Raw genomic sequence first — 23,322 nt, 5'->3', positions numbered from 1 at the left:
GAAACCCGAAGTTGTCTCAGCCACTAGTCCCTGAAGGTCTCTCTCTCAGGTGGCCAGGGCAGAGCCATCGCCTTTGGACCAGTGAGACACTTTCACACAGGAAGTCCGCACTGGGAGAAAACAGACTCATACCGGAGCATTGTACCTGACATATCCCACTATTATGGTCAGGCAAAGTGTAATGCTCACCTGATATCCACGGGGATGTCACTCAGCCTGTTCTGACCTCTTACGACCTCAAACCCTTCTCTGGAGTCTACTCGACTGGAGACTAGGCCTGAAACACAGGATTGGTAGAGATTAACTCCCTATCGTCTCTGTGTGCTAGTACGCCTTCTTCCCCGGGGTCCAACCCTTCCCTTTGATCCACAGCTCACCTTGTTTTCTTGGAAAGTGTGCTCTCCATCCTACTTTCAGCGCAGGGGCGCGTTTATTGATGCGGGCTCGTTGCTGCCTAGTTACTTCACTGGCAAGAGTCCGACAGGTAAGTATAATGAGTCTTTTGAACAGTTCTCTAACTTCGTTCCTTTCCTTCCTTAGATGATGGCCATCATCCAGGGATGGCGACGTGCTGCTGAGATGAGTAGCGCTGAAGGTGAGTGCGAGCGTGATGTGCGATGCAACCCTTTCGTATTTGTATTGAACTGAGTTCTTTTTCTGTGTCTTTTAGGTGCCGCAACGTTTTCAGCGTGGATGCCGGTTGTTAGGAAGAAATGCGGTAAGTAAGCGCGGTATGTGGTGCCTCTAGATGTTTCCACGCTGACCTGGAGTGTCTTTTCCCTCTTGCAGATGGATGAGAAGTTCCGGAGACAGAGTTCCCCCAGAGCGGCTGGGATTCAGGTAAGCGTTTGAAGCTTGTACAGTCTTTAAAAATAAGCACAGATTTGCTGAATGCTTACTAATGCCTTTTTTCTGTTCTTTACCCTTTTCCTTAGGAAGCGGCGTGCCGGAATGGGAATGACACTGCCAAAGATGCCCGCAGAACAGAAGAAGCGATGAATGATGGGCAGAAGCGCGCAAGGTAAGGCTGTTCCTAACGGTGTTCTTGTTCTTGCAGGAGCTGAGCGCAGAAGCAAGATGCAGGCCTACTGGAGACCGATCCGAACACGGTGAGTGTCACGCTGCAGGTGCAGAAAACACAAAGCATGTTTCTCAGCCTGGGCATGGCTTAAATTGTCTCTGGATATCCCAGGTGTCTCTGGGCTGAACCACACCCAAAAGACTAGACTGCACATGCAGGTTTGGGAACCGAAATATGTGGCGGCATCCATCTTGTCCCCATCAATGCACTACAAGTCCAATCCCCAATGTTATCCACAAGCGCCAAGTCTGACTCCAAGTGGTTCTTTGGAGGGATGGAGAGGCCCTTGAGGGCCATGTAGGTGATCGTGTCCTGGCTCCAGCCTGACATCTTGGAGGGCTGGGGACATGAGGGGCAGGAATCATGACACAAGTCAGGCAATTACTGTTAAAAACTCACACCTGACTTACATTAAGCTTCCCCACATCGATAAAAGGCAGAGCATGAGAGCACACTCTGAACGAGGCAAAGCACACAAAGGTACAGCGTTTTGCAGATGGCAGCTGAACGAGGTGAGAAAGGCGGTAAACCGATGAGGGAGATACCCTTTTTTCTTTCCGGCAAGAAACTGTTACTTTCCAGAAACCTTCAGATTAAAAGGTATAAGGCCAGAAAACCAGGCTGAAGAAATCCTGCATGGTGTGCCAGAGATACCCAGGGCTCTCCTGCATGACTAGTCGAGTCGGGGAGGAGCAGCAGCCTCTGTGGTACCGTCCTTGGCTCCAGGATCAAAGCAGCACCAAAGAAATCAACACAGCCAGTGAGTTGGGGGAGACTGATGCAAGACCGGTCTGTGATGAAGTCAAGGTTGCAAGCGGCAACATTGTATTAAGAGCGCAAGAGCGAAGAATAATAATGCGTGTGATGAAAGACGCGAGTAAAGCTCAATTGCTGATGGATGTTTGAACTTTTAATATGAATCAGAGAAGGTAGAGAGATAAAGTAACAGAGTGGTCCGACACTACGGGTGTGCTCAATCAAAGGTCTCTGTGTGGTGTACCCAGCCAAGAAGTGGCAGAAACAAAAGTAATACAGTGAAACTAATGGATTAATTGAATCAAAGTGGTCCTGTGATGGTTTAAGAAAAATCCATCACACAGGCGAAAGTCTTCAAATTATGATAACAAAAAGAAAGCAAAGAAAGTTCTGAGCCCGATGGATTGAGACCAATTGTGAACTTGTGTTTAAGGTGGTCCGAGTCCGATCGAGTGAGACCATTGTGAACTTGTGGTTAAGGTGGTCCCAACCTGATCGAGGAAGACCCATTGTGAACTTATGCTAAAGGGGATCCAAGCCCGACTGAGGGAGACCCGTGGTGAACAGTAAACACGAGAACTTGTGAATGAGAAAATCCTGATGAGAAAGGAACTTTGGTACTGGTTTGTTACACCAAGCACTCTGCAATAAAATACTTTTATTGAGAAAGAGACTTTGGCACAGAAAGCCCAGATACCTATGTTTTGAACTGCATCCTCGTGGCAGAGAAGCCAGAGTGTGCGTTTCTGGATGCAAAGAGGGAATTGTCCACGAAATTCCTAAATAGCTTGTCCGGTCTATATATTGGGGAAGTCCAATACCTTGCCTTGAGTTTTTTTTTTCTATCACAAAATGTGTCCATGCCCTCAAATGTGCTTTTATGGCACAGTCTAACTGCATTTATTTCAATAAAGCGCGCCATGTTTTTTACTCTTTAACTTTATTTATGAATGTGAATTATAAAACCATTCATAAAAAATGAAAGATGTGGGGATTCCAAGATGGCCGCTGAGTGAGGATGTGTTGAGCAGCATTCCGTCCTCGCCTGATTGCTGGCGAGACACCCTAGCAGGTGAGCAGAGCGACTGGGGAGATGGCAGGTGGGGGAGACCACAAGGGCTCTCCTCATCCAGATACTGAGGCCCTACAAGGCACCAGTGATAAGGGAATAGTTTCTTACCTGTAACTCCATTTCTCCAGCATTGGTATCTTTCATGGATTCACATGCTTAGAATATTCCCCGTCGTCAGGCTGGGAATCCCCGGTACATTATATAGACCCTTTCCCGTAGGAAAACTTTTTCGACGCTTATGCGTCCTATCCACCTCGTTTTGTATCATGCGTGCCCGTACCGTCAGGACGTCATGATATAAATACAGGCCCCGCCCCCGCGCTCCCTCAGATTTCGGCCCCCCAAAGTAGTGGGGGAACCGGTTTGCATGTTCAGGGGAGGCAGGTGGGCGCATGTGAATCCATGAAAGATACCAATGCTGGAGAAATGGAGTTACAGGTAAGAAACTATTCCCTTCTCCAGCATTGGATCTTTCATGGATTCACATGCTTAGAATAGATTACATAGCAGTACCACCCCCAAAGAGGAGGCGTGCATGCAAACCCATATACTTTCTTCGCAAAGCCCGTTCCCTATGATCATGTATACATTAGAAATCGTTAACATAGGAAAACGAACCACATACAGTCATAAATTCCACAGGATGCAACCCCTCAGCCGGGGCTTACCTTATTGGAATAGGTGTCGGAGCACCGCCTGTCCCATCCGGGTATCTTCGGCATGTTGCTGCGAGAGGCAGTAATGGCGGGTAAAGGTGTGTGTAGCCGCCCAGGTAGCCGCCATGCAGATGTCCCCCAGAGGGACTCCGGCCCACAGTGCCGTCGACGATGCCGCTGCTCTAGTTGAATGAGCTCTTGGCCGTCGTAGAAGAGGTTTCCCTGCCTTGGAATGGCAGTACGAAATGGTAGATGACACCCATCTTGACAGTCCTTGCTTTGAAATGGCTTTTCCTCTAGCACCCAAACCATAGGCTACGAACAGCTGTCTCGTTTCTCTGAACGGTTGCGTACGATGAAGATAAAACTTGAGAGCCCTTTTTACATCCAATGTGTGTAACATGCGCTCCGCTCCCGAGCATGGCTCCGGAAAAAACGTAGGCAACACAATAGAGGAGTGTTTATGGAACACCGAAGGAGCTTTTGGTATGAACTGAGGGTTAGTAGCTAGGACTACCTTGTTCTTGAAAAATCGTAAGTATGGTGGGTCTACCATCAGAGCCTGAACTTCTGAAATACGTCGGGCTGAAGTGATGGCCACCAGGAAGGCCAATTTCCACGACAAAAACTTTAGAGACGATGATGACATTGGCTCAAAAGGAGGCTTCATAAGAGACGTTAAGACCAGATTGAGGCTCCACTCCGGCGGAAATTTCTTCTCTGGAGGGAAACTCCGAAAGAGGCCTTTAAGGAAGTGCTTAATCAGGCGATCGCTGAACAATGGTGCCGAATGCCGTTGACGAGTAAACCTGGAAATGGCTGCTAGGTGTACTTTTATTGACGATACCGACAGGCCCTTTTGAGCTAAGAACAGCAAGTATGGAAGGAGCTGTTCCGGCTTAATCGATTGCGGGGCCAAACCTGGTTGATCCTCGGACCATTGACAGAAACTTTTCCATTTGTACGTGTATGAGGCGTTTGTGGAAGGTGCTCTTGCCGCTTGCAGGATACGCCGACAGTCCTCCGGAATCGTTAGCCGACCAAATTCGGCGAAGTCAGGAGCCAGGCCGTCAACTTGAGGCTGTCCGGGTCGTGATGCCAAACGACACCCTCCTGTCGAGACAGAAGGTCGGGGGTCTTCTGGAATCTCATCGGTTCCGCCACCGCTAAGTGTAGCAGGTCTGAAAACCACACCTGTCTGGCCCAGTACGGGGCCACCAGAATTACCCGACATGGGTACCTGAGGATCCATTGCAACGTCCTCCGGACAAGGGGAAATGGAGGGAATGCGTACAGGAATTTGTTCGTCCATGGGAAGGAGAACGCATCCCCCAGTGAGCCCTGCTGAGGCCATCTGCTTGCGTACCGATGGCATTTCCTGTTGTTCTTCGTCGCAAACAAGTCTATGGAAGGGTGTCCCCATTTCTTGAATACTTGTTGTAGTTGTTGGTCGTTCAGCACCCATTCGTGAACTTCGTTCATTTCTCTGCTGAGGGCATCGGCTTCCACGTTTCTCACGCCTGGTAGACGGAACGCTAAGATTTTCATGTTGTGTTGCAGGGCCCAATGCCAGATTTTCTGTGCCTCCGTCGATAGGGACCTGGAACGTGTCCCTCCTTGTTTCCTCAAGTAGAACATCGTAGTGGTGTTGTCCGTCATGACACGCACCACCGAGTCCCTCAGTTGAGGAAGAAAAGATTTCAGAGCCCATCGCACTGCTCTCAGTTCTAGCAGGTTGATATGCAGGGAGGACTCCTGCAACGACCACTGGCCTTGTACCTGTAGCGTATCCAGATGAGCTCCCCATCCGCTCAGCGATGCATCCGTCACCACCGTCTTTTGGAACTCCGGTTCCAGTAGAGGCATTCCTTTCGTTAGATGAGTAGACACTCTCCACCAGCAGAGTGCTTGAACTAGTTGTTCGTCGACGACCAGTCTGTCAGACCAGCGACCTCGGCTCTGCGCCCAACGGTCCGCTAGAAATTCCTGGCAAGGTCTCATAAACAGACGGCAGTTGTTTATCAACGGAATGCAGGACGACATGGTCCCTAGCAGGGACATGTACTTGCGCACTGAAACCTTGGTACCGCCTCTCCATTCCGACGCCTTGCTTTGAAGTTTCTGAATTCTTTCGCTGGATGGTCTCACCAGGCTTGTGTGTGTATGAAACTCCGCTCCTAGAAAGACCAAGGTCCTCGAAGGCTCTACGGAGGACTTGTTGAAGTTTATTGCGAAGCCCAGTTCCTGTAAGAGGGACATTGTGGCCCTTAGACTGTCTCGTGTTTGTTCCTTGGACGAACCTCTGACCAGCCAGTCGTCTAGATATGGATAGACATGGTGACCATCCTTCCTTAAATGGGCCGCTATAGGGGCCAAGCACTTGGTGAACGTCCTGGGGGAGGACTTGAGCCCGAACAGGAGGACCTTGAACTGAAAATGCTTTCTCCCGACGACGAACCTTAAATATCTCCTGTGTCGTGGGCGTATTGGGATGTGAAAATAAGCATCTTGTAGGTCTAGTGACGATAGATAATCCATGGGTTGCACCGACCTGATAACCTCTTGGAGCTTTAGCATTTTGAATTTTAGGCTCTTTAGCCACTTGTTGAGTACCCTCAGGTCGAGAATGGGCCTCCATTTGCCGTTTGGCTTCTTGACAACAAAGAACCGGGAATAAACTCCTTGTCCTTCCTGTGCCACAGGAACTCTCTCTACCGCCCCTTTCCGCAACATAAGCGCCGCCTCTTGTCGTAGGATTCGGAGGTGGGGCTGTGTCGAGAATAAAGGCGGAAGACACGGAGGCTTGTCTTTGAATTGTAGCGCATGACCCATGCGAATCGTGTCTAGAACCCATCGATCTGTGGTGATGCATTTCCATCGGTCGAAGTGATGAGAGACTCGACCCCCCAGGACGTTCCGAAGGCCGTCATTGGTTGCTGGTTTGCTTGTTCTTCGTCGACGATGGACCCGAGCCTCGCCGCCTGGAGGCTTGATAGTCCCTGCTTCTACGTGCCGACTGGGACGCTCATCTGAACCCTTGTGAAGAGTACGAGGGCCTGTTAAATCCACGGTCCCTCGAGGCTCCAAAGCAGGAGTTTCCAGAAGCACCCCTAAAGGGGCGAAAAGAGCGAAAGTTTCTACCCGTTTGAAGGGCGCCGAGGGACCTAGCAGTATCCGTGTCTTCTTTCATCCCCTTCAACGCTTCATCAACCTTTTCGCCAAACAGGTGTTCCCCTTCACATGGCATGTCAAGGACTTTGTACTGGACTTCAGGACGGAAAGTAGTACATTTGAGCCACGCTTGTCGACGAAGCACTACTCCATGGTTGATTTGTTTGAAGCCAGACTCTGCTAGGTCAACTGCGATATTAATTGCGTGGTTCGAGGCCTCTTCGCCATCCCGCACCAGTAACATAGCTGCTTTCCGGTGTTCGTCTGGCAGGTGTTCTAGGATAGGGGCTAGTTTGTGCCACATTTCTCTATCATATCGTGACACGATCGCTAAGGAATTGGCTGCTCTTACTGTCGTCGCTCTGACCGAGAGCACCTTTTTTCCAAAGGCGTCCTGCCTCCTAGCCTCGCTTTCTGGTGGCGTTAAACATTTTTGCTGTACCCTGGCCTTCCTAGCCGCTGCCGCCGACACCACCGAGTCAGACAGAGGCTGTGATGTTAGACATTTTGGAGTGGACTCCGGAGCTTTAAACTTTTTCTCGATCCGTCCCTTTATAGCTGGCTCCGAGAACGGATGGCGCATCGTCTTGAGACCTTCTTGCCACACGTGGTCCAGAATTGGGATGGCAAATACCGATTTTCTCCTTTGACCCATATGGTCAAAAAGGAAACAGTCTTTCTTCTGCTCCTCAGGAATCAAGCCGAACTCGGAACAAGCTTTTCCCATCATTGCATGGAAGGCTCCCACATCATCCGGGGGAGATGGCTGTGTCTGGCTCCTCGTAGACTCTACCTCTACATCCGAACTCCATGTTGGGTCCCTCGACGGTGACAGGGAGATGTCTGACCCCGAGTCACCCGGTATAGAGTCGGACTCCGACAACTCACCCTCCTCCTGAGCTCGAGGACGATCTTTTACCACCTGGGGAGCCGATGGGTGTTTAGTCGTCGAGCGAGCCGTACAAGTTTGCTCGTCGACGGAAGGTACAGAGAAAAGCGACGATGACGTCCCAGGTTGAGGGAACTGCGTATCCAGCCGCTGCAGGAGCTTCTGAAGAGTATTAAGCACATCCAGAGACAAAACCGTCTGGGGGGTCAGTAACGTGGATGATATAGGTACCATACCCCCACTCGCACTCGTCGTCGTCGCCGCCGACGTGGAAGGCCGTAAGCCTAAATCCGATGGCTGCAGAACCGTGTCACCTTCTCCTTCCGCCGAGCAGGCCGTGTCAGGCTGCAGTAAGACCTCAGGAGGGATCGGGTCATAGACCTCTGGCAGCCAAGCCATAGACTGAGTCTCCGTCGACGAAGGAATCCCAACCGCTGCTGCCTGAACGGTAATAGGCATCGTCAATGACACTGAGGTCGACGAGCAAGTCGTCGTCGTCGAGCCCTTAGACTTCGTCGTCGATTTCGATGCCAACTCCCCGGCTGAAGCATCTCGACTCATGGAAGACCTGGGACGGTCCCCTGAGGAGGATTTTGACAGCGCTAGCCTCTCCGTCTTAGATGATGAGGGGGAGGAGGGCTTTTTATGTGATGAGGAAGATCCAGCATGCTTCCCTTTATGCTTGTCCTCAGTACGAATTTCCGCTGGCCGTACCTTTTTTGATGGAGGCTCCGACTTGCTCCTGGAGGCCGTGGAGCCCACTTCCGAAGCCGGGTAGGCACCCGCTCCGTCATTAAGCCAGTCGACCAGCCTTCTTTTACGGTCCTTAAGGGTTTTTTGGGAGAAACCCTGGCATATCTCACATGTATCCGCTGTGTGGTGCGGGTGGAGACAGTAGATACAGTCCATGTGGCCATCTCCTTCATAAACTTTTTTGAGGCCACATGTTGCACAAGGGCGATATAACGCTTTTCCAGACATAATTCTCCAGAATTTGAACGTCGCCGAAGCGAAACAGAAAAAAACAACCTAGTTTTCACTAGTAGTAAACACGAGGATCCCACTACTTTGAAAGACGGTTGAAATCTGAGGGAGCGCGGGGGCGGGGCCTTTATTTATATCATGACGTCCTGACGATACGGGCACGCATGATACAAAACGAGGTGGATAGGACGCATAAGCGTCGAAAAAGTTTTCCTACGGGAAAGGGTCTATATAATGTACCGGGGATTCCCAGCCTGACGACAGGGAATATTCTAAGCATGTGAATCCATGAAAGATCCAATGCTGGAGAAAAAAGGTGTGGTAGCGAGGTAGCAGACACCCACCGGCCACCATATCTGCAGGGCGAAGCAGCCAACTGGGCCGCCTAGACCCACATGAGCAAGGGAGGCTCTGCAGCAGCCTGGCCCCAAATGAAGGGAGACAGGGGGCCGTATCAGAGCACATACCGGAGAGGGGAGGGTGGTGCAATACTAGCAACGTGGATGCAGAGTAACAGGTGAAGCTCCACCACCCCTGACACGCGGCGACAAGGGGGTGGGATTCGGCCCCACTTCAGAGGTGTCCCGAGCGCTGGCAGCAGGCCTGCAGAGACCAAAAGCAAGGACAAGGATAACAGAAACAGGACCGGGCTGTGGGCCTGTGGGGGGGACGAGGCCGCAAGAGGAGAGGAGCCAACAGGGACCAGTGGCAGGTGCAGAGAATGCAGGGAAGCCGGGGACCTGCACTGGGAGACCCTGGTGCCCCCCCCCAACCTCACACCCCCTAAGGAGTACTTGGAAGCCTTGGCAACAACAGGGGCGGTGGGGAGTGAACCGGGAGACAACGAGCAGAGCTGCATTGTAAGGGAGGAGGCAGAGGACAGCGTCAACAGGGAGAAAAGCAAAGAGCTCACCCAGGAGGGTATTAGAACTGGGAAGAAAGTGTGAGGGCCAAGGGATCAGCATTTGTATGTGGCCTCAATGAAGAAGGGTGTGGTGAGTGCTGGCCTGACAAAGGAGTGCCAGAATTGTCCCTCTCTCTTCTCCCCCACACATCCACAGTGCTGAGGACAGGCCACGGTGGAGGAGAAAGCGGCAAAGAGAAGGCCAAATTTGCTGGGGTGGAGTGGACTGGCCCACGGGGGGAGGGAAAAGAGCACCTCTGGACATGACTGCCCAAAGAGGGAGTGAGGAGCAAAAGCGGACAAAAGTGCAAGGAGAAGCAGGCGAGGCAGGGGGAGAAATGTGAAGACCCTCCAGGGCAGAGCCTGCAGTAGTGAAAGGGCCTGGGGGCCCAGATGCCCAGAACAAGAAGAAGTGACACGCCAGCCAGACCCTCGCCGCTCGAAGGAACCCTGGTACCTACAAGGCCTCCTCAGGAGGATCTGGAACATACAGGAGACCTCAGAAACACTGTAGAGTGCGAGATGGTGCTTAGTAAAGGAAACGTCCAAAAAGACTGTATCCATTTGTACAAATAGTACAAAAGACCGAAAAAGGCCTCTACCATCCGTACAAATGGATACAGTCTTTTTTGGCATTTCCATTGAGAATCTGAAAATACTGAACATGAGGAGCAGGGGTTGCGTGGGTTTCCCCGCTCCACATGTTCGGCATTTTCAGATTGGGGGTTGCAGGGTGTCCCCCACATAAAGGAATAAAGTAAAAAGAAAAAAGGAAAGGACCATGCAGCGCCAGTTCCCAAGCACCTGTGAAGTGAAGGGGACCAGTGTCGCAGGGAGTAGGCGGCACACCAGGAGGTATGCTGCCAAAAGCAAAAGGGAGGTAAGGGGGGGGGGTTGTGGGGTATGTTTGGGGAGGCATTTACTTTGGGTACTTTGACCGTAACGGTCAAGTTAGCTACAGTCTTTTCCTCCACGAATGTTCCCGTTGCAAACAAACAACCCAAATCCCTTAGTAAGGAAGATCGTGCGGCAGAGATCTGGAAGGAAGGATAATGACGACATTCGAGGATACATTTGCATCATTGAAGGACGAGCTAAATAATTCCCTGAAGAAAGTTAAAGACGACCCGAGGAGCCTAGGGGATAGAGTAGTGGTGCTGGAACAACTTTTTGAGTGGGGGTGGTGGCCATTTACATCGCATAACACAAATTGTTTGTGTGTGAAAAGTCCTGTTGCTGCTGAACCAGTGAGCGTAGCAAATACCCGAACATCTATCAGAGGAACTTGTCTGTGGGGTGGGGAATCAACCTCAATTTATTTTTGAAACTATTTGTACAAGTTATGAATTTGAAGCACATTTTACCTACTGTATACACAGAATAGGGAATTTTAAGAGCTGGTCCTTTTTTTAGACCAGTTCATTTTTAAAATGGCTTCTTGAGCGCTCCGTGTGGCTCCAGAATGTCTCTTGGAAGAGTCCACCCCATAGCGGCTGTGCATTCTGATCCATGTCCATGCATGGTAGAGACTGAGTTGGGATTCACAGTGGATCCGGTGTGATCTTGACTATGCGCACAAAATCATTGGCAAACATCTGCAACCCTCTGTTATGCGTCCTTGTGTAATTGTATTGATTGCACACAGTATTTTCTTGTGCAGAAATCTGGGCATAATCCATACGTTCACAAAGAGGCAGCACATAACAGGTACATGCAGAGCTCTGCCAAAAAAGCCACTAGGACATTGGCTCTTTAAAGGAAAGCTATCAATGTTTTAAGATCTTGCTAAAAATAGCATTAACTGACAGTTAGTAAATGCCATGAATCATGTTAATGTTGTAGGATCATTAACCAGTCTATGAAATTGTATTGTAGCTTAACCTGTGTACTTCCCTTCAATAGTGCTGGTCAATGCTAAATGGTGTGTTTGTGATTGGTATGTCTAGTAAAGGCAGAGGCTTGGCATTTGATGTCAAAAAAGAAAAGCAACCCGAAAAATGTATCAAACATTGTTTTTTACATTTTTCATTTGTGATTTGGTTTACAAAACCATTACACATTAAGTACAAAGTTAAAACATTAATTCATAAAAGGGTTAATCTCATGATAGAATAAACATTACAATTTCATAATAACTATTAAGGTATAGTGAGATGAGCGGCATATATCCATACTTGTAGCCTTATAGTTATGTCTCTCTTAGCATGCTGTACAATACTTCTATAAAGTGACATAGTGCAATAATATTGGAATTTAATTACCCACTAATAGGCGACACCACAATATTTCCCTTCTGGTAGATTTTAATATCAGATACATATTTGCCTAACCATGATTTCTTACTGAGGTAGTCCCTAGACAGTCTAGAACAAGATGTTTCCAAGTGTATTGTTCTTGCTTCCAAAGCCTGCATAGTCTATCACAAGTTTGAATACTTCTACATGCACCCATTATATCTAAAGTACATAGAATATTAAATCGGAATCTGAGATAGGTCATCCATATCCTACGTTGAGTGAAAATTGAAAAGTAATGAGGTAGGGTATGTATTTTTCCGATTGTGCTTTTATAATGATCATATACCTTGCTCTCCTGCAGTTTATCATGATGATTTGCCCAATCCCATGATGTTAGTTTATGTTTCATCTTGTTTGGATTGAAGATCAGCTCTTTGAGGTTTGAAACTATTGAGCCTAGAACTGTCAGGCAGTCCCTGTGCATCTTTGTTAGAATAGGTGCAGCAGTGTCTGCATGGCAAACTGCATGCAAATCTTCATACAGCTAATTTATTTTTTGAGGGATTCAGGATTTTATGAAATATCATCAACTTCTTATAGCGGACGATGGAAACAAGTAATTGTAGACCTAACTCAATGCAACTTAGTTATTGGAAGGCATTGGGGAAGGCGTAGAGTTCTCCATAAATAACCCTCCAATATATCAAGAGAGGTCTTAGTCAGAATATTAAGGATCTCAGATTCATGTAAGAGGGTAAAGATGAGTTTCCCCTTATAACATTTTAATAGGGGTTTTATTGTGAAGACACAATATTTGATGTAAATCTCACATTTTGGCCACCAAATGTACTAGCTCAGACTTCAACCTTTCCAAAATAAGCCTAGGCTTAATTTTCAAGTCTATTGGGAAACCCCAGATAGACAACATGATCTGTAATATCTGGGAAGCTTTTGTTTCGGTACCATTTTCACTTAATAATTTTCCTATCAGTTTTACAGAAGATTACAGATAACTTTTTTGGTATTAATCTTCAAACCATGGTTCTTTATATAATTCTCTAATGTTTTCTATTGTATAGACATTTATAAAGCGCAAACAAAGGCCTGAGGGCATCTGGGCACTGGGAGCAGGACTGTCAAAGATTCCTGACCACTATTACCTTAAACAAAAAGAAATGGCTTTAAAGCCTTGTGAAAATGATGGTGGTTGGCTATCTCCCGTAGTTGTGATGGAAGAGCATTCGACAACTTCGGGGCCAGGACTGAAAAAGATCAACCACCAGAGCAAGCGCTCCAGAACCTGGGGACTGTAAACAAAGTTTGGAAACCGGACTGCTGAGCTCTAGAAACAGTATAGAGTAAGAATTTGTGTCTAGTAAAAGAGGGGCCAGATTGCTGAGTAGCTCGATGCCCAATACAAAGAATCTTGAATTAATTTCTTTGTTTTATCTGAAGCCAATGAAGTTGAAGCGGCAAGGGTGTAGTATGAGCAAGCCTCAGATCATTAAGAGTGAGGCATGCTGCGGAAGTTTGCTAAATCTGAAGGTGGTAAAAGATAAAGTCCGGCTGACCTAAATAGATGCCATTACAGTAATCCAGTGATCCCATGATTGAAGCGGTGACTACTGAAGACCAGAGTTGAAGAGCAATAAAAGGCGGTGTGTGGGCAGTGTGTCTTGTGCTTGCTATCTTGCAAGACACTCTCTTGAACTTCCAGTGTTGCTGCAAAGAGTTTTTTTCTGTTTGGAGGCAGACCCACTCTTCAAATACCTACTGTCAGAGCAAAGCATGCGCAGTCTGTGGGCATTGTGGCTTGCGCTTCCTAACTTGCAAGACACTCTTGGATTTCCAGTGTTGCTGCAAGGAATCTTTTTTCCATTGCTTTTTCTGTTAGGAGGCAGATCCACTCTTCAAATACCTACTGTCAGAGCAAAGCGTGCACAGTGTGTGGGAATTGTGGCTTGCGCTTCCTAACTTAAAAGACACTCTCTTGGACTTCCAGTGTTGCTGCAAGGAATCTTTTTTCCACTGCTTTTTCTGTTTGGAGGCGGGTCCACTCTTCAAGTACCCACTGACAGTGCAGAGCATGCGCGGTGTGTGGACAGTGTATCTTGTGTCCTGTGTCGACAGGGGAGCTGGTGTTGGTGTTTAGCTCCCGTAGGGTCTAGGAGCTGTGTCCTTTTCTTCAATCCAGGATGTCGTTAGAAGGTATGCGCACCCGACAGCAGTTTAGACTTCATGAGGTTCCACCCTCGACTCTAAAAAAGCCATTGGAGATGAGTGCTACTTCCCCGCTTCAGCATAAGATCCCAAATGAGATAAGTGAGGTGCAGATGGTAGCGCACACTCCTTCCTGCAAAAATGCTGAACTGCTTCTGCCTACGATCACAGAAAACTCATGCCTCCCATCGGCAAACATGGAGAAAGGGTGTGGTATGTATGCAGTGCTACGGGACGGCAGCAGTAATAATTGGAACCAACCTTGACCATCCTTCAACTGTCATGGTCCCTGCGCCTGCTCTCAAAAGTGGATCCGGCAACTTCTATTGGTCCTGGACTGGTTTCTGAACAAAATGCTAGTCAGAACGTTGTGTTTTGCTCCCTCCCTCCCGTTTGCACTATTGCAACTAGAAGTCTGTCGGAGGGTGCTGTGCCAACAATTGATTGTCTTCAAGCTGTTTGTATGCCGAAGGTTCAGCAGTTTGTTCCCCTTGCCTACGAAATTCAGCATTCAATCCCTAATGTGCAGCAGGGTTGTGACATTGAGGAATTATGCACGCAAATTGAAAGTCACAAAAAGAACAGTGCTAGTGGTTGTCAGACCCACCTGGTCTAGTGTATTTGTCTGGGGCACCAAAGGTGCTGGGATGCTGTGTCTCTACCTTATTCCAGCTGGAAAGCATGCGCACTGGAGTGAGAACTTGTTCACCTCTACAACAGGATTGTGCTGTTTTCTCTCCTGGTGAATCAGGAAATGAGTCCAAACACAACCAAATAATCAAATCAAAAAAGAGATGCTCACGAGCTGGTGACTCGCCTTTCTGATGCAGCATCATTTCTTCAATTGCAGAACAATATCATGGCAGCCTTATCCATTTTGTTGGCTTCCTCTTCCAAGCTTTACGAGTCTCTAAATGATACCCCAAAAGACCAATCTACTCTCCTGGCAATGATGCACTCGAAATTAATTGAAAAATCTAGCTAATACAGCGCACAACAGGCTGGATAAACATGCTGAAATGTCAATAACATGGCAAAACAGACTGTGTGGCTAGGCGTGAGGAGTTGGAGAAAAACACTTTGATGACAGCCCTCATAGAGGACTGCAAGTGGATGAGATCATATCATAAAGCTTCATCTATACCTCGCCTAAAGGTGATTGACCCTGAGGGTGACCGGTGTCAAGGTATATTGAAGCATCAGGCTGATGCTAGAGCTGTAGCCATCTGCACTTCTAACCCAGTCCAACTCGCAGATGCATTAAATTCAGATTTTTTCTGGAGCAGCTACTGACTTGACTTCTGTTGGGCCCTCTACCTTAGAAGCTGACAAGGTATTACTGGATAATCTGCACGCTACCAACAGGGATATATTGGTCTTACATCAGTCTCATTTTGGGTCCCATCGAGTTCAACGCCTCACCATGACCCACAGAATCCTTGGTACCCATTTCCTTGAGATCTTTTCCAATATTTGAAAAACCATCCCAATTGGTTTTAGAGAAGCCCAAAGTCAAACAAATTTACCAACAACAGAAAAAATCTAATAATCAACAACTCCTACACAGACCCAAGTACAACGGGTCAAGAGCATTTTTAAGAAATCCTAAGACTCCCCCTAAGAGTACCCTGATTGACCTAAGGCGGTGCGTCAAATCTTGATCTCCCTGGTGGGAATGGCCGAGGTGCGATCCTCGCTTCATTCTGAGCAACCTAGCAACGGAAAGCATCAGTATCCATGAAGTTGATGGCATGTGGGATGACCGAGTCCTGAGGTCTCTAGAGCTATGGTGCAGGATGGTAGTTTGTCAGTTCCAGGGGGGCGGTCTGTGGAAGTCTCCCCTGTCAAATTGGGGGCAACTAAAAGTGTTGACTTGAAATCGGACCCCTTCCAGACCATAGACCAAAAAACATTGGCCCAATGTCTAATGCCTGAGATGACAACCTACGACCTGCATCGGCTCAACGCTCATAAACTCAGGGGCTCTTAACAGTAGGAAAAAGATCTCCAAGGCGAGAGAATCTAATTAGGTCGGAATGTATATTACCTGCAAATGACAACCTAATCCTTAATAGATGTAACGTCTTGACACTGCTACACCACATACCAAAACTGAAATGCATTAACTCTGATGACATCAGGGTGGTGCAGTTTGTTAATGAAAAAAGAATGGACTGGGTTACCTCATTTAAATTAATTACTGATTAGATCTACCTTAATGGAAGCAGGCCGTGACTTGCTACTTTGGGTTTTGAACTATCTGAGTATGTGGATGGTATGGGGGTAGCCCTAAAGGCCTCCCCACAAACACCTGATGGGGGTTCTTTCAGGATGGAGATATGAGCACATTTCTAACAGAGGTTACTCTCAAAGCAAATAGGGCGTGGCATAATGAGCCAATTAAGTATTTACCTTCTGAAAGTGAGGATTGATGGACACAAGCCCCCTTCTAATCTAGACCGGAAGGTGGACAAACCGTTAAACCCGATTATGTCTAACATGAAGTCACTAGACTGGTCATGGTTGGCCGGTGCACTGGCCTCTTCAAACAACCATTAGAGCCAATAAGTCCCTTTACTTTTAGGTTTAAAAATCGGCTCATGGAAGTCAAGGAGTTTTGTTCAATTATTTAACAATAATGATTTGAATTTCGGTCGGTTTGATGTGTTGTGTTTACAAGAAACTTGGTTAAGAGACAATCCGTGCTGTGATGGTTTTGAATGTCACCTGAATCCGGCTCAAAAAGGTCTTGACGGGCAGTCACTATTCGTGGTTTCTGACCCTTCTAAAAATTGGGAGTAGATTTGTGGCTAAGGAGATTTACAATCTGAGTATTATTGTACACTCCTGGCTCGGGATAAATTAGTACATGTATTTATTAGTGTCAAAATGTAGTTACTCACCGTAGTGACTGACGTAGTCCTAGTCCATAGTTTCTTTTCCTCCATACTTGATGGGCGTCCCTCACTAGGAACAGGAACAGAACATTTATTCCCACAAAAAAGAGCATTTCCCGTATACATTGAAGGCGCAGAGGCGACGTCATGGCCGCATCAGTAGTCCACAGACCACGCCCTCCTGCAACTCACGTCAGCCCCCCTTTTACACGTCAGACAGCCGATGTGAACCTGAGTATTTACATTGAAGGGGGAAGGACAGTGGGTCGTATGGAGGAAAGGGGACTATGGACTAGGAGTATGTTAGTCACTACGGTGAGTAACTTTAAATGACTCCTACGTCCTGTCCCCTTTCCTTCATACTTGATGAGCAATTACAATGGATAACCTTTGAGAGGAGAGTGGCTGTACTTTATGCTGCAAAGAGGTTTTTCAGTACTGTCCGGTCAAACTATGCGTCAGATCTAGAGCTGCTGTCCAAGCAGTAATGCTTGCAGAATGTGGACGGGGAAGCCCATGTCACTGCCTTGCTGATACCCTGCCATGGCATGTGCCTTTGAAAGGCTACTGCTGTTTCCTTGGCCCCGACTGCATGAGCATGGATGTTGGCTGGACACTGTTTTGCAGCTTGTACGCTTCTGCTATGGCGACCACCATCCATCTAGCTATAGATGCCTTGGATGTCTGGGTACCTGGCGATGATCCCCTGAATGTGACAAACGAAGCACCAGTTTTTCAAACAGATTTTGTTTTGTTGAGATAAAACTTTAACACTCTTCTTGCATCTAAACAGTGTAGTGCTCTCTCAGCTTCTGACTGGGGATTAGGAAAGAGAGTAGGTAGCACTATTTCCTCATTCAAGTGAAATGCTGACACGATCAGTGGCAAAAAACTAGGGTGGGTTCTCAACACCACCATATCTCTTTGAAAAGTAGTGTATGGTTCTGAAACTACCAGGGCCTGGATTTCACTCACTGATGTAAGTGCCGTCTTCAGCGTGACTAGTCTTAACTCCACTGAAGCCATGGGGTGGAATGGTTTATGTGCTAGAGTTGCCAGTACCACATTAAGATCCCAGATTGGATGTGGCTTCATTATTGGAGGGTTTAACCATGCAAGTCCTTGGAGATGTTTTTTCACCAGCGGGTTGGAGGCTGAAAATGACATGGAGTCCGAATTTTCTGAAGCCCCTATGACCACGAGATCTGTCAAGCACGTGTCTACTTGCACTCCGGATTGCACTAGGTGCGCTGAAAAAGATGTGATCGAGCGAGCACAATAGTGGATCTGTGTTGATGTCCTTAGGCCAAGTGCAAAAGTGCATCCATTTACTTTTGCACTGGTTTCTGGTAGAGCCCTTCCTCGATTTTTGAATGATTTCAAGGTTATCCTCTGACAAACCGAGATGACCTTATGTTACATGCGCAGGAACCAAGCTGTTAGCGCTACTGCTTCTGGTGCTGGATGGCACGCTGCTTCTTGCTGCTGAATGGGGATTTGGAGAAATTTCTTAATGTAATGTTCTTTCTATGGATTCTTCTCCCGCAGATTTCTCAACTGATACACCTCTGCTGCTCGGAAAATTCTTCGATAGGGGGTGTAGTTGGCCTCGGCTCAGCCATCATTCGTCGATCCATCTAGCTCGGTGCTCAATAGTCGGTTCCGGATGTGACGTCGGGCGTCACTATATCACTACGGCCCATAACTCAGTTCCCTCCTTTTTTTCCTGAGCTCAACCGCTGCAGAGGAACAGAGTGAGAGAAAAAGGCTAAGCAGCCCATAAGAGGTTACCGATAACAACAAACTTCCCAATGGATAGAGTTACACAATATGCAGAATCACAAATGTTTTGTTTTTTTGGATGGTTGAGAAAACATGCAGCACGTCAGACACAAAACGCTAACTCTAGGACCATCACCTGGTGTCCACACACTAAAATAGATGTGCACCATTGTCAACAGTTTCTGAGCATGGACGGAGGGGAGGGGAAATGAGGAATCTGCGCAATCCATAGAAAGAACATTACGGCAAGTAATTTCTCCCTCAATGGATTGCCTTTCTCCCGCACATCCCTCATCTGATAGACTCCCCATGCAGTGAGACAAAGAGGCGGGCAGAAAGTTAATAGTAACAGATCTTGAAGCACCGCTCTGCCAAAACATGCATCAGCCCCACGGGCGACGTCTGGACTGTAGTGTCTGGTAAACATATGTAGTGAGGGCCATGTTGCTGCACAACAAATATCCCTAACTGGGAGTCCTCTTTGGAAGGCCGCCGATGCAGAGACACCTCTGGTCGAGTGTGCCCTGATGCCAGGACTTAGATGCCTGCCTGTATACTGAAAGCACTCCACAGTGCACAAAATAATCCACCGGGATAGTGTTGGCTTTGTTACCGCCATACCTTTATGGGCTAGAGCATAGGCAACAAAAATTTGATCAGATTTACAAAATTCTGACGTCCTTTTGGGATCCAGCCGATGGAAGTGCTCCTCTTCCTTAGAAGGATACAGTGGTGGGTAAAAGACCAGCAGGTCTATGGTCTTCAAAGTGAGCAGCCGCAAAGAACTGGTGTGCAATTTCATGAGAGGTAAGGAAAGATTGAGGTAGGAGAGATCGAGAACCACTCTCAAGCCGGCCTGGTTCTTTTTCAGTATGGTTAAGATCCCCGAATAGAAACCCGAGCCTTTCTGCGAGTGAGGTACCTCCTCGAATGCATGGCCTTGCACAAGAGAAGTGATATCTGCCAGCAGTGCTGGTGATCCGATCTGAAGTAGAGTGAGGAAAAGAGGTGATTGTTGGGGATGGGGAGTCAAAAACCCATGGAAGTTACTGACAGCATCCAGGGGTCTGAAAACAGATGACATCAATGCATATTGTGAGGGGCCAGCCTGCCCCCCACTGGAGAAATGTGGACCCGGAAGTCCCCATCATTGTTTCTTGGCATCTGAAGCTGGGGTTTGGGAGGGGGATTGGAAAAAAACCTTTGGTGTGGGGCGCTGTTTGCGTCTATGTAGGCTGGGTGATCTCTCTGTCTGCCAAACCCTCCTTTCTTGAAATCCCTGAATTCCCCAATGGATCTGGCCCTGTGCTCGAATCTACCCTTAGTCTGGGTGAAACTCTTTCCAGATGATTTTGCTAAAACAGCTAGAGACTTGGGATCTGTGAGCTTGCTTTGTTGTTGGTGAGCTCCTCGTCTGTAGAGGAGTGGAACAGGTCAACATCTTCGAAGGTGAGGTCCCGAAATGCTCTATTAGACATTGGTATTAAATCTGGTGGCGTGCATCCATGCTGTGTGACGCATGTCTGTCCCAACACAGATCCCCCACCCAGCTGGATTTATGGACAAAAGCAGATTCCATTAAATCCTGCATGATCACCTTCAGCAAACCTGCTTTAAGGGCGGCCTGCAGATCTGGAAGGAAGTCTGCTATTTCTCTACGTAGTTTCAGATTGGCTGCTTCAAGTATGGCGTTCGCATTCGCCTGCCGTAAATGTAGCCCAGAATTAAGGTACACCTTTTTTCCAAAGGCCTCAAAGATTTATTAACTGTCTGTGTGGTGTGCGGCTTGGTCCAGCTCTCCTTTACGAGAGCTTCCACATGCTTTTGCAGTGGTATCCCTGATTTGCTAGCCACCCGCATTGTGAGCACCTCTGCCAGCACCCCTGTTTCGGGCTGCTCTTGTTGTGGAGATTGAAGACCCAAAAGCTCTGCCAACCCGCCATGCGGTCATGGAAGGCAATGGCTGAAAATGATGTCTCAGTCTCATCCTCTTCATCTGTATCCTGCTGTCCCTGGATATTCTCGGGAGAAATAGTTGGATCCATTTTGTCCTAGGTCTGACCAGCGCCTTGCTGAGATGCTTTGGTACCACTAGTGGTGCTGTGGGAGGAGTCCCCATTGGTATCTGAGCTGGGAGGTCTGTGACCGGTTGTGGCCACTCTGCTATTTGCTCGAGTATTGGAGTTTGCACTGGTGCAAGAGGTTGTATTGGCGCCCGTGGGAGAACCTCCTTAATCAGGTTTTTAAGTATACTTCACATTTGCTGGGAGCTCATTAGCGTCAAACTTCTCAAAGAAGCATACTTCACATGCCGGAGAGGCTTGGCTGCCCAAATAAGGCAAAAATGCTGGTGCGGGGGCCTACAATTTCCTTGCCTGGATGGAATGTAATTCGCCTAGGTGTATCTCACCGACATGGAAGGCACTGGGTATGCTGTACACCATTCCATTTGCAGGGTGTGCATTGTGGGCCATTCTACACTAGGGGTAAATAGTAATCTTGGTCTCGAGGGAGTCAGGTTCTGTGAGCTCTCCAACTGTGGACCACATGCCCCCTTCTGTGGTGGGCACCATTTTGTCCGTGGACAATGCTATTTTGTGCCCTGCTACGCTGACAGGAATGCACGGGAAAGTGACGTCCGGCACCTAGCCTGTATAGATAGGCCTTTTGTCGCCCTCGATCGCTTGCTAGGTACTTAAGTGCACCTCAGGTCTAGGCCCGGTAGGCTTGCCGCCCTTGGGCAGTGCCCGGTAGTGCTAATGCATACTGCCGCCCCCTCAGGCCAGGGCCCGGTGGAAGAGCAATGCCCCTCGGGAGTAACCCAGGTTTTAGAGCTTTGCAGCCCCTCAGTCGTGTTTCCAGGAGGGTCCGAAGACACCTCAGCCTGTGGGCCAGTAGCTGGAAGAGCCTCAGGTCTTTGACTGGTCCTAGGATCAGTACAATCCCTCACACTAGTTGGATTCCCAGGAAAGCAATCCCCTTGCGGGGCGCCCTGGAAATGATTGTACTTACCCTGTCTGACTTCGTCTTGCGATGATCAAACTCCTTCAGATAATTTGGTGGATACCTACAGAATAGCTTTCTCCACCTAGACAACCAGTTCTTTAGTGACCAAGGTGTCTAGGGGTCGCAAGCTGCGCAGCCTTCCCAGCGATGATCAGAACCCAGGTACAGCAGGCAGAGTGCATGGGGATCTGAGGCTGGCAACAACATATTGCAGGAAGGACACCTGCAGAATCCCGCCTCAACAGCAAGTGCACGGAGGCAAGGCTCCAGAGGCCAATGAAAATATTGAAAAAGAAGATTAAAATTTGGGGAAAGCTAAGGCGCGTGGAATTACAAGTGAAGACTTAACCACTAGCACTGGGAGAACTGGTATGCTCCCGGCGACGCAAAAAGGAGGACTTCCGTAAGGCACCGATGGACGGGGTCTGCAGACCCCTGATGCACCCGTGGCCTTGGATCCTCACGCCTTAAATTTAAAGGAGTAATGCACTTTTTTGTGGAAAAAAGGTTCTGTTCCTGTCCTTAATGAGGGACGCTCATCAAGTATGGAGGAAACGGAACGGGATGTAGGAGTATACAAAATATGTAAAATGTTAAAATCAATAAGTGACATATTACAAGATGTTTTTAATTACTACACTTAGTCGTTTCAGCGTACCGTTTTGCAAGCTGTACATTATGTTTAATATGGGTACATTTTTTATTTGGTACGTTGCTGATGTTACACGTGCTGTTTAACATACAGACGTGTTGACGCTGTTACTAGAAATGTTACGAATTTAACAAGAGTTGAAAGGAAAGAAGAGATTATACAAGTGCAACATTATTTAGGTATGCTGATAATGTTGTACGGATAGTTTGGCCTATACACCAGGCTGTTGTATGCACTGTTTGGCCAATTCACCTGTTGCAATTTAAGTGTATCACATGTATGCAGTACTACCAACAGTACATTAAGCATACATGTGCAATTATTTATGGAACAATATTTCAAGTAACATTATGTATACATAAATACGCTTATGATGCAAAGAATAAAGTTTCCAAGCAGAACATTATGTATTATGCTATGTCTGCTGTTTAATGTACACGCTTGTACATTATAATTGTAAGGAGAGTTGTTAAATATGAGATGTAGTACTGTTTACAGTATACACCTGTGCGTAAATTATGTATAAATGAATATACTTATGATGTGAAGCATATAGTTTATAAGCTGTTCATTATGTATCATGCTATTCTTAATGTTTAGTGTACACACTTGTACATTATAATTGTAAGGACCTTTGTTAAATATAAAATGTTGCACTGCTTACTGTACACATCTGTATGTTATAATTGTAAAGAAATGTGATGCTTCTGCATACATTCATATTTATTTGTTTTTAGCCTTACAAACATAACTGAATTTAGTGTAGACACTTGTGTCGTAAATCTCCCCCCGTCTCACCTGGGATCGCTTCTTGCTCTGTTCCGCGGGAGGATTCCTCTTGTGGACGGATCAGGTCTTATATAGGCTCGCTCGAGTCTCGTCCGGTTGCAGAGCGCGTTCAGAGTTCCGGGAAGGGCGCTGTTCCAGGATGTCCAGGAAAAAGGTAGCCGTCCCTAGGAATGAGGATTCCGGGAGCAGATTAGAAGGAATGGGTGAAAGGAAGGAAGAAGGAACC

General features: G+C 47.6%; 1 protein-coding gene across 3 annotated transcripts in view; it reads right to left on the bottom strand.

The window, feature by feature from the left end:
* The window catches only part of LOC138480867 (probable global transcription activator SNF2L1), a 1,964,402-nt gene that overhangs the window by 639,736 nt on the left and 1,301,344 nt on the right, over window positions 1-23,322 (bottom strand). The gene's annotated exons all lie outside the window — the stretch shown is intronic.

Source organism: Ambystoma mexicanum, chromosome 5p (assembly GCF_040938575.1).
Source record: "Ambystoma mexicanum isolate Mex_15411 chromosome 5p, UKY_AmexF1_1, whole genome shotgun sequence".
In the NCBI taxonomy this organism is placed as follows: Eukaryota; Metazoa; Chordata; class Amphibia; order Caudata; family Ambystomatidae; genus Ambystoma; species Ambystoma mexicanum.
This window is presented reverse-complemented; position numbering and strand designations above follow the sequence as displayed.